We start from the raw sequence: 10,995 nt of genomic DNA on the forward strand, positions 1-10,995 counted from the left end.
AGGAAAGTCTATTCAGCAAGCATTGCTGGGAAACCTGGACAGCTGTATGCAAAGCAATGAAACTAGAACACACCCTCACACCATGCACAAAAATAAACTCCAAATGGCTGAAAGACTTAAATATACGACAGGACACCATCAAATTCCTAGAAGAAAACATAGGCAAAACACTCTCTGACATCAACATCATGAATATTTTCTCAGGTCAGTCTCCCAAAGCAATAGAAACTAGAGCAAAAATAAACCCATGGGACCTCATCAAACTGAAAAGCTTTTGCACAGCAAAGGAAACCCAAAAGAAAACAAAAAGACAACTTACAGAATGGGAGAAAATAGTTTCAAATGATGCAACTGACAAGGGCTTAATCTCTAGAATATACAAGCAACTTATACAACTCAACAGCAAAAAAACCAATCAATCAATGGAAAAATGGGCAAAAGACCTGAATAGACATTTCTCCAAGGAAGATATACAGATGGCCAACAAACACATGAAAAAATGCTCAACATCGCTGATTATAAGAGAAATGCAAATCAAAACTACCATGAGATACCACCTCACACCAGTCAGAATGGCCATCATTAATAAATCCACAAATAACAAGTGCTGGAGGGGCTGTGGAGAAAAGGGAACCCTCCTGCACTGTTGGTGGGAATGTAAACTGGTGCAGCCACTATGGAGAACAGTTTGGAGATACCTTAGAAATCTATACATAGAACTTCCATATGACCCCGCAATCCCACTCTTGGGCATCTATCCGGACAAAGCTCTACTTAAAAGAGACACATGCACCCGCATGTTCATTGCAGCACTATTCACAATAGCCAGGACATGGAAACAATCCAAATGTCCATCGACAGAGGATTGGATTCGGAAGATGTGGTATATATACACAATGGAATACTACTCAGCCATAAAAAAGGATGACATCATGCCATTTGCAGCAACATGGATGGAACTAGAGAATCTCATACTGAGTGAAATGAGCCAGAAAGACAAAGACAAATACCATATGACATCACTTATAACTGGAATCTAATATCCAGCACAAATGAACATCTCCTCAGAAAAGAAAATCAATCATGGACTTGGAGAAGAGACTTGTGGTTGCCTGATGGGAGGGGGAGGGAGTGGGAGGGATCGGGAGCTTGGGCTTATCAGTCACAATGTAGAATAGATTTACAAGGAGATCCCGCTGAATAGCATTGAGAACTATGTCTAGATACTCATGTTGCAACAGAAGAAATGGTGGGGGAAAAACTGTAATTGTAATGTATACATGTAAGGATAACCTGACCCCCTTGCTGTACAGTGGGAAAATAAAATTAAAAAAAATAAAATAAAATAAAAAAAAAAAAAAAAAAAAAAAAAAAAAAAATAAGTTAAGTTTATGGTGTTTTAGAAAGTTAAATCCTGCTATGGAAAAAAAAAAAAAAAAGAACATGATGACATGAATCAGGAGTGCTGGAATGTAATATCTACAAGGTGATACTTTTTTTTTTACTTCTTTATTTCTCAATATAGAAAATTGCCTGGCACATAGTAGTTATGTTGTAGCTGTTTTGGTTTATTATTCTGAATTATAAATTCAGGCATTTGGCTCATTTTCACATTAAAAGTTAGATCTCTGGGGGAAAAGACAACACTCATTTCCAAGATTAAAACTAACCCAATAGCTGTAGACTATTCTCAACACAAACATCCAATTTAGGGGGAAAATTTTATTCTTCTTGGAATGGGGAAATTTGGTATTAGGATTGAAGACTCCGTGTTCCCCTATTGTCAAAAGCACAATAAAATTAAAGTTTATTTAGCGAACCCTCAAAAGTACAATATTAACTTGATATGGCACTGAGAAGATCAGCATTTTGGACTTTACTAAAATGAAACTTTAGAAATTTAAATGAATGTTTGTAACTTTGGAAGGCAAGAAGCCAAGACATGAAAGCAACTAAAAGCACATCAACAGATGAATGATAAAGTAGATGTGGTACATATATTTAGTAGAATATTGTTCAGTGATAAAAAGAATGAAATAATGTCATTTGTAGCAACATGGATGGAGGGAGAGACTATCATACTAAATAAAGTAAACCAGACAGAAAAAAAAACATATATCATTTGATATTGCTTATCTGTGGTATCTAAAAAAAATGATACGGGGAGTTACTGTTGTTGCTCAAGGGAAATGAGCAGCATTGAAGACCACACATTGAATGTGTGTTGTGGGTAATGTCATATTTAGGGTAATGGAATAATAAATCAACAAGAAACATAATTGATGGGAAAGGGATTTATCCAATAACAACGACCATTTAAAGGACAATTAGAAATATTCTAGAGACACCAGTGCTCAACGTAAAATACTTTAAGGCTTTTGTAGAAAGGTCAGTAGTAAAATAAGAACATGGTTAGGTGATTTTCACTTGGTGAAAAGATTATTTCATCTGAAAAGTCTCCCCAGAGCCAATGTCATGTCTCTGTTTCTCAGGCTATAGATGAAAGGGTTCATCAGGGGAGTGACAACTGTATACATCACAGAAGCAATGATGTCTTTGTCATGGGACTGGCCTGAGGAGGAAAGGTATACTGCCATACTTGTTCCATAGAATAGAGACACCACAGAGAGGTGGGAGCCACAGGTGGACAAGGCTTTGCAGATCCCTTTAGTAGAGGGGACCCTCAAGATGCAGAGTCCAATGTGGCCATATGAGACCAGGATGCCACTCAATGGAAATATGACAACTGCAGGCCCTAGAGTGAATATGACAAGCTCATTGAGAGATGTGTCTGAGCAGGACAGCTTAAGCAGGGCATCAAGGTCACAGAAGAAGTGGGGGATGATGTTGTCAGCACAGAAGGACAGTTGAGCCAGGAGGAGGGTGTGGGTCAGGGCACTGGCACCGGAGAAGAGCCAGGATCCAGCCAAAAGACAAAGACAAAGCTCTTCCCTCATGATGATGGTGTAGTGTAGAGGGTGACAAATAGCTACATACCTGTCATAAGCCATCACTGCAAGAAGAAGGTTATCACAGCAAGCAAAAAATATAAAAAATAGGTCTGTGTTACATACCCTGCATAGGGAATGGATAGATCCTGGGTATGCATGTTCATCAGCATCTTAGGGATGGTAACAGATGAAAAGGAGACATCCATGAGGGCCAAGTGGCTGAGGAAGAAGTACATGGGGGTGTGGAGGTGAGGGTCCAGCCTGATGAGCAGGATGATGAGCAGGTTCCCCAGCACTGTTGTTAGGTACATGCCCAGGAACAGGGCAAAGAACACACCCTGCTGCTCTGGCTGGATGGGAAGTCCCAGGAGGAGGAACTCAGACACATGGCTCTGGTTCTCTCTCCTCATGCTGCTTTTCTCTCTTCTGTGAATGAACAGAAAGCAGAAATTCAGGGAACCTAGAAGTACCAGGAATAGTAGTTGCCATGTGGCCCCATGCTTTCTCAGTGTGATTATGTCAATATACAGACAGATCTCACTACACTGCACTCACACACTCATGCCTCATCCAGTCTAGTGAAAGGAACACAACATGACTTGTCAGAACACTGACACATTCATGTGGAGAAAGTGTATGATTTCAATCAAACACTTCAGTTGAAATAGGGAAGAAATTCTCTTTTTTAAAGTGGAGATATCATGATAGACAGTAGTGAGAGAGTAATAACTATGACACAATCTCTGCCATGGCTCTACTGTCAGACTGCTGACATGCTTGTGTCTGTATTACACACATAAACACATACAATACACACACCACCTAAAGTATTATTTGGAATATTAATGTACCATGTACAAAACAAAGTGCTCAACACATAAACTTATTTTTATCACTAGAATGGGTATAAGAAATAAAAAAGTAAGAAATAAATAATGAAAGACAGAAGGAAGGAAGGAAGGAAGGAAGGAAGGAAGGAAGGAAGGAAGGAAGGAAAGAAGGAAGGAAATAAGGTAGGAAGGATGAAAGATAGAGATGATGGGAGGGAGGAAGGAAGTAAAAGACAAACATTATGTTTACTTCTGAGGTCTTGCTCTTATATCTAGGAAAGTACAGGCCCAAACCATGCCCCTTGAAGTTTAGTAGGTCTGCAGAATTTGAATCATTGCCTTTTACCAAAAACTTTCCAAAAATAGATTGCTTCATATCTTCCATTGTCTCTCTCCTTCCATCACCAGGGATTTTAAAATAGCTCAGTTCTGAGTATATAGGAAAAATGAGAGATGTGAGAATTTCCCAATGAGGTGACCAGAGAACCAAGATATTACAGATGCTGTAGGACCAAGGACCTATATCAGAATTCACAGCTGACTGATTAAATAGACAAGGTTCCAAAATTGACCCCACCATGTTCCTGGGAGTGCAAATGTGGAAATAAACATCAGTGAGGAACATTGGGAAAAGTTCAGTAACCTTCAAACCATATGGACAAAGTGACACAAACATAACATAAAGAAGACTCTGTTTGGTGTGTGTTCATCTAGAGCTGAGACAAAGGAACAGTCAGGCTGTGAGGCTATATGACCAGGTCAAATGCATACACATATTACAAAGGCTGTCACATGGGCCTCTCTGCTCTAAAGCCACCTAAGGAGAGAAGTAGATTGTGAGTATGTTACACACACAAACATACACTCAGCATGACACATAGTGACACACACAAAAAAAACCCCTAGGTGCTGTTTTTGGTGCTGTCCAACCTATACTCATCTGTGTCATAAGTGTGGAGGTTTGTATGGATTCATACAAACTTATTCATCACTTTAAAATTAAATCTTTTGTCAGAAACAATTTAAGAAACATGCAAACAAGAACCCATCTATACTGTTGGTGGGGATGGAAAGTGGTGTGGCCATTATGGAAAACAGTATGGAGATTCCCCAAGACATTCAAAATAAAACTACCACATTATACAGCAATCCCCCTGTAGACAAGAAGGGACTTGAATCAGGACCTCAGAGATGTATCTACACTCTCATGTGCATTTCAGCTCTGTGCACAATAGATAAGATCTTGGAACAAGCCACTTGTCCATCAATGGATGAATAGATAAATGGGGCACTTAAATAAAATGAATTATAATTTTGGTTTCAAAAATTGAAATCCTGCCATTTCTGATAACAAGGATGAACCAGGATGATGATATGCTAATTGAAATAAGCTCGTCCTACAAGGACATATATTGCATAATTTTACTTTGAGAAACTCACAGAAGAGGAGAACAAATGGCAGTCACCAAGAACAAGTCAAAGGGGAAATGTAGTGTTCTTTAATTGATTAAAATTTCAGTTTTGCAAGATGAATTAGTGCTAGAGACCCGATATACAGCATAATGCCTAGTGCCAAAAATACTATACAGTACACCTAAAAATTCTGTAAAAGACTAGATCTCATGTTAAGTTTTCTCACCACAAAAAAAGGACACAAGAAATTTTGAGAAGAGACTCATATGTTGATGACCTTGATTGTGGTGGTACCTTCACAAGTGTTTGCACATGTCCAAAATCCTCAAATTATATACATTAAATATACACAGTTTTTTATATATCAATTTCATCTCACAAGAAGTTTTTTAAAAACCTGCAAAAAGCACATGCAGTCACCCACACAACTCATGAACCATACACATGCACACACAAACTCCACTACACACTCTGAGAATCACATGTGATCAAATCCAACACACAAATAACATAAAAAACCAACAGGCACACAGAAACCCAAGCACACACACATGTATTGCAGATTTCCAGCTGCCATAGTCTATTATTAGCACTGTACAATAGCACTTTCCACAAGGATGGAAACACTCAATACCTATGTACAGCAGCACCAGTCTCCTGTGGCTACCAGAGACTTGAAATATAGTTAGTGCAACTGAGGAACCCACATGTTAATTTCAGGTCATTTTAATTAATTTTAATGTTATGGCCATGTGAGCCTCGTGATACCATTTAAGTCAGTGTGTGAATCAGTCACTAAAAACACATAGTTATAGGAGCAAGGTAAACACACATTTTCTCTACCCCTGCTTCCTAGTCCTCAATCAATGCACACATTTAGCCAAGAGATGGTTCCCCACCTTGCTCTGATCTCTACTGGTCCAGGCTACTACCTGAGGACTCATTCTTATTCCTCCATGGCCTAATGATATTTAGCACTTCCCCCACCTGTTTACAAGAAGGAAAACAATGAGCAAAGAAGATGTGCATTTACCAACAGGACTGAGACCCCAGGGAACACACCCACAATCTTCTGGTTAGAGAAGAAGCCAACTGAGTTAATTGCCCAATTTCTTGTGTCCCTCTGGAGTTGGATCCAGTGCAGGGACCAAAGGGCATGAGCTACAAGGAGTCCCAGGAGGTGTCTCTAATGTCAATGACATATCAGTCTTCCCTCTGCCTGCTTACAAGGAGAAGAAGAGGCCATGAACACCCTCAAGTTTTGAAGAACCTACAATGGAATCTGTCACTCCATACACTGCAGAAAAGACAAAACTGAGTAGGACCAGCTCTTAAGATCCCACACCACTGACCCTGAAGTGTGTTGGAGTTCACACCCCATCATCATCATTTATTCCATCCATGTGAAACCACAAAAGACCCACAAAACCAAAGCCACTTTGAGCAAATGGACAAAACTGTAGGCATCACAATTCCTGATTGCAAACTATACTTCAAACATTTAGAAATCAATATGGTAATTTAATGACATTAAAATATACATATAAAAATGGAACATAATATGAAGCCTAGAAATAATCATACACATATGCTTAACAGACTTTTGACAAGACGGCCCAAAACATAAAATGGGAACAGGTTAGTCTATTCAATAAATGGTGCTGAGAAACTGGTTATCAACACCAAACTGGTTATCACTTTGGTTCCTGTTAGAAGACACTGATGTTCAAAAAATAAATTTGGGATTATGTGTGTTTATTGCTTACAAAACTTCTAAGTGATCTCAGAGAATGCAGACAGGAAACATATATAAAATAAACACAGGATATAGAAACTAGAAACAAGCAAACTAAAGGAATGGTTACCCCTAGCACATGGATCAGGAGTGGGACAGAAAGAATGGGAGAAAGGAAGCAAAGGTTGATACATAATTTCAATCTCTTTATACACATTATAACCCATGAGTTCAAGTTGATATCTTCAATGCTATTCAACACCATAGAGTTCTTTCTAACCTCTCTTTTTCCATGTACATTCCACCTTTCCCCTATTCAGGAGTCATTCTCTTTTCCAGGACAGGTTTACTTATTTACTAAATCTTTGAGTAAATGTAATTTCAGAAACTTGTACCCAAACTTCTTTTAGTAACAAACTAACTTCAGCTCAAAAATTTGCTTACCAAAAGAAGTGCTTACAGATATTTTTCTTGTCATTGTGAGAGGAGTTTATAGACAAAACGTGGTATTCAATAACCTAATAACTTTATTTTCCCCTTTAGTCTGATTATGGTGTGAACTCAAAATAGAGTTAGGCTTATTTTTTGTTTTATTCTATTTTGATTAATTTTCCACTAACTTATTTTTTGTTAAAAGTAGGTAACAGTTAAAATAGTTGAAACTATATAAACAAATGTATTCATCTCCCCTTTTCTATCCTATTCTCACCGCACCCCATGTAGTTAAGCAATTTCAATAGTTTCAAATTGATTCTTCATGTGTTTCTTCTTGTTCAATGGGAAGATACATGTACATATTCTTTCCCATCCTTTTCTCACAGGAAGTAGCATGCTATAGATGCCCCTTTACGCATTGCTTTTTTTCCATTTAATAATAAATCATGGAAAACCTTCCATATTGATTCATAGGTATCTTTGTCATTATTTTTTCATAGCTGTGAAGTACTCAAATGCCTTGATGTTCCATAGTTCTCTTTTGAAGCCATAGAACAAAATGGCAGTGATGAATGTACTAAATGCCACCTAATTTTATACCTCAAAGGTTTAAAATGGTAAATTCCATGTTGTGTAGCACATTATAGAACAATATTTTTTTTTAAAAAAGGAAAGTCACAGAGTTCCCCATCATGGTTCAGTGGTTAATGAATCCAACTAGGAACCATATGTTGCAGGTTCAATCCATGGACTTGCTCAGTGAGTCAATGATCCAGCATTGCCATGAACTGTGGTGTATTTCACAGACACTGCTCAGATTACGTGTTGCTTTGGCTCTGGCATAGGCTAGTGGATACAGCTCTGATTAGACTTCAAGCCTGGAATCCTCCATATGCCTCAGAAGTGGCCCTAGAAAAGGCAAAAAGACAAAAAAATAAAAATAAAAATAAAAAATGGAAAGTCATGTCTCTACATAAACCACAGGACAGAATTATAAAATAGTAATAATGTATGATTAATAAGTTAATTGAGGGGATGTGAAATAACAAAATAGAAATTTACTTAATCAAAAGGGATAAAGAGAAGAGAGAATAAACATGAAATCAGATATCTAAAATAGAAAACAAATAGAAACATGGGAAACATAAATTCAACTACATCCTAGTTATATGGGATGTTAAGAGATCAAATCTTCCAGAAATACAATGATGGTCAACCTACATAAAAAGAGTAAAACCCAACTTTACACTGTAAAGTATTAACACTTTTCAGATATAAGGATATAAGAAAGTTTAAAGTGTTGGAAAAGAAATACATGTAAACACTCATTAAAATGAAAGTTGGTATATCTAAACTAATATCAGAGGAAGTAAATGAGATGTGAGGGAGGAGCCATGGCTAAAGAGAAATCTCCCCTCAACTATAAATGCAATGGTGTGCTCTTCACTGAATAAGAAAAGGCTTCTTGTCATAGGAGAGTAATGCTTTGTAGTATTTGCCATTTTCCATAATTATGTTCTTTGTGGCTGACTCCAGTCAACAAGGCTGTTGTCATTGACTGTGGAGTCAAAGAGATGTTTGTGATTAGCTTGAAGCCAATGCAAGCCAATTTCAGCACATCTTACCGAGAAGAATCAGTCTACAAGGAGTGGAATAAGATGATAAATTGGTGCATTCTCAATAACAGAGTATAAAAAATATATAAGGCTGGGAACCCTGTCTAGTCACTTGTAATGGAACATGTAATGTGAGAAAAAAATGTATACATGTATGTGTAACTGGGTCACCATGCTGTACAGTAGAAATATATGTATATTTCTACTGTAATATTATATATATATATAATAAAAATATATATATATAATAAAAAAAGCCATTATATAAATATACATACATACACACTACATCTTCTGTATCCTTAGTCACCACAACCAATTCTACATTGAACAAAATAACCATGCAAATGATCCCTGCCTCAATTCCTGAAAATCTATAAGATACAATAAAATATTGTTCCAAGATTCACACTTTAGAGTTAATTTGTTAAGCAGTGCTAGAGAAAAAAGAAACAAAGAAAAGAGTGACATCTAAAAGTAGAAAAATACAAAACCACAATCATAACTATGTGACATATTGGGGGGATTTTTCACTTATTTAATGAGAGATGAGGAAAAGGCAGGAAAAAATTTACAGAAATATTAACAATGCAAGTAACAAACTGGACCTTATTGACATATTAACACTGTATATGATGGCTGAGCATATATTCATTTCAAGTTTCTAACCATATGATAATTTTAGGAGATATATCTCACTGTGCTCCTGACTTCAATAAGAATATTAAGAGATTGTCACTTCAAGAAGTTAGCCCTATTGACAAATATCTCTAAGGCCTGTTTATGTTTCTGTTCCTGAGGCTATAGATGAAGGGGTTCATCATGGGAGTAATTACTGCATACACAATGGAAGCCACTATATCTTTGTCATTGGTGTCCCATGATTAGGAGAACAAGTAAACACCAGCAAGTGTCCCATAGTATAAATACACCACAAAGAGATGGGAGCCATAGGAGAAAAAAAACTTTAAAGTGTCTCTTCGTGGAAGAGACACCCAGAACATCTGTCCCTATATGAATATACAAGCCCAGAATACTACTCAAAGGCAGAATGAAAAATTCATTGTGGGAGGTATCTAAACAGCTCAATTTCAGGAGGGTGGTGAGGTCACAGAAGAAATGGCTGGTGGTATTCTCTGCACAGAATGACAGTTGGACCAAGAGGAATGTGTGCAACAGGGCATGGATACAACAGAGGAACCAGGACCCTGCTGATAAGGAGACACACAGTTCCTGCCTTATGATGGTGCTGTAGAGGAGAGGCTGACAAATGGCCACTTACCTGTCATAAGCCATCACTGTGAGAAAGAAATTGTCAAGACAACCAAAAAGTGAGAAAAATATATCTGGGAAATGCACTCTGCAGAGGGGATGGATTGTTGCTGAGTCTGCATGTTCATCAGCATATTTGGAACCATGATAGATGAAAGGGAGAGATCTGTGAGGTCCAAGTAGCTGAGGAAGAAGTACATGGGGGTGTGGAGGTGAGGGTCCAGCCTGATGAGCAGGATGATGGGTAGGTTCCCCAGCACCATGGTCAGATACATGTACATGAACAGGGCAAAGAACATGCCCTGCTGCTCTGGCCCAATGGAGAGCCCCAGGAGGAGGAACTCAGACTCATGACTCTGGTTCTCCCTCCTCATGCTGTTCTTGCCTCCACTGGGAATTGGTGAAAGTGGGAAATGTCAATGAACATGCCATAATATCATAGTTACGTCCTTTATACCATGAAAAGTCTTAATTTTTGCTGCCTTTCCCTTTATCTCTCTTACTTCTTGGTGAATGAATCAGTCTTTCCAAACCTGGCTTCAATAATACATTAAATCCTTACATTAACCAAGTATTTTTCCAAAGAAACAAGTGGATATATGTTCTTCATTCAATAAATAATTATTGAACAACTTTTTTTTCCTATATTGAGTACTTAGGAATTAAAAAGAACTGAGAAGTCTCTGTGTTCATTTAGATCTTTACATCAAGACAGGTTCACATATGTAATTTGCTAAGATTAA

At 37.7% G+C, this 10,995-nt stretch overlaps 2 pseudogenes; both read right to left on the reverse strand.

Moving 5' to 3' along the window:
* LOC110259682 lies at window positions 2,445-3,361 on the reverse strand (annotated as a pseudogene).
* LOC110259683 lies at window positions 9,751-10,551 on the reverse strand (annotated as a pseudogene).

This window comes from Sus scrofa, chromosome 1, assembly GCF_000003025.6.
Source record: "Sus scrofa isolate TJ Tabasco breed Duroc chromosome 1, Sscrofa11.1, whole genome shotgun sequence".
NCBI classification, from domain to species: Eukaryota; Metazoa; Chordata; class Mammalia; order Artiodactyla; family Suidae; genus Sus; species Sus scrofa.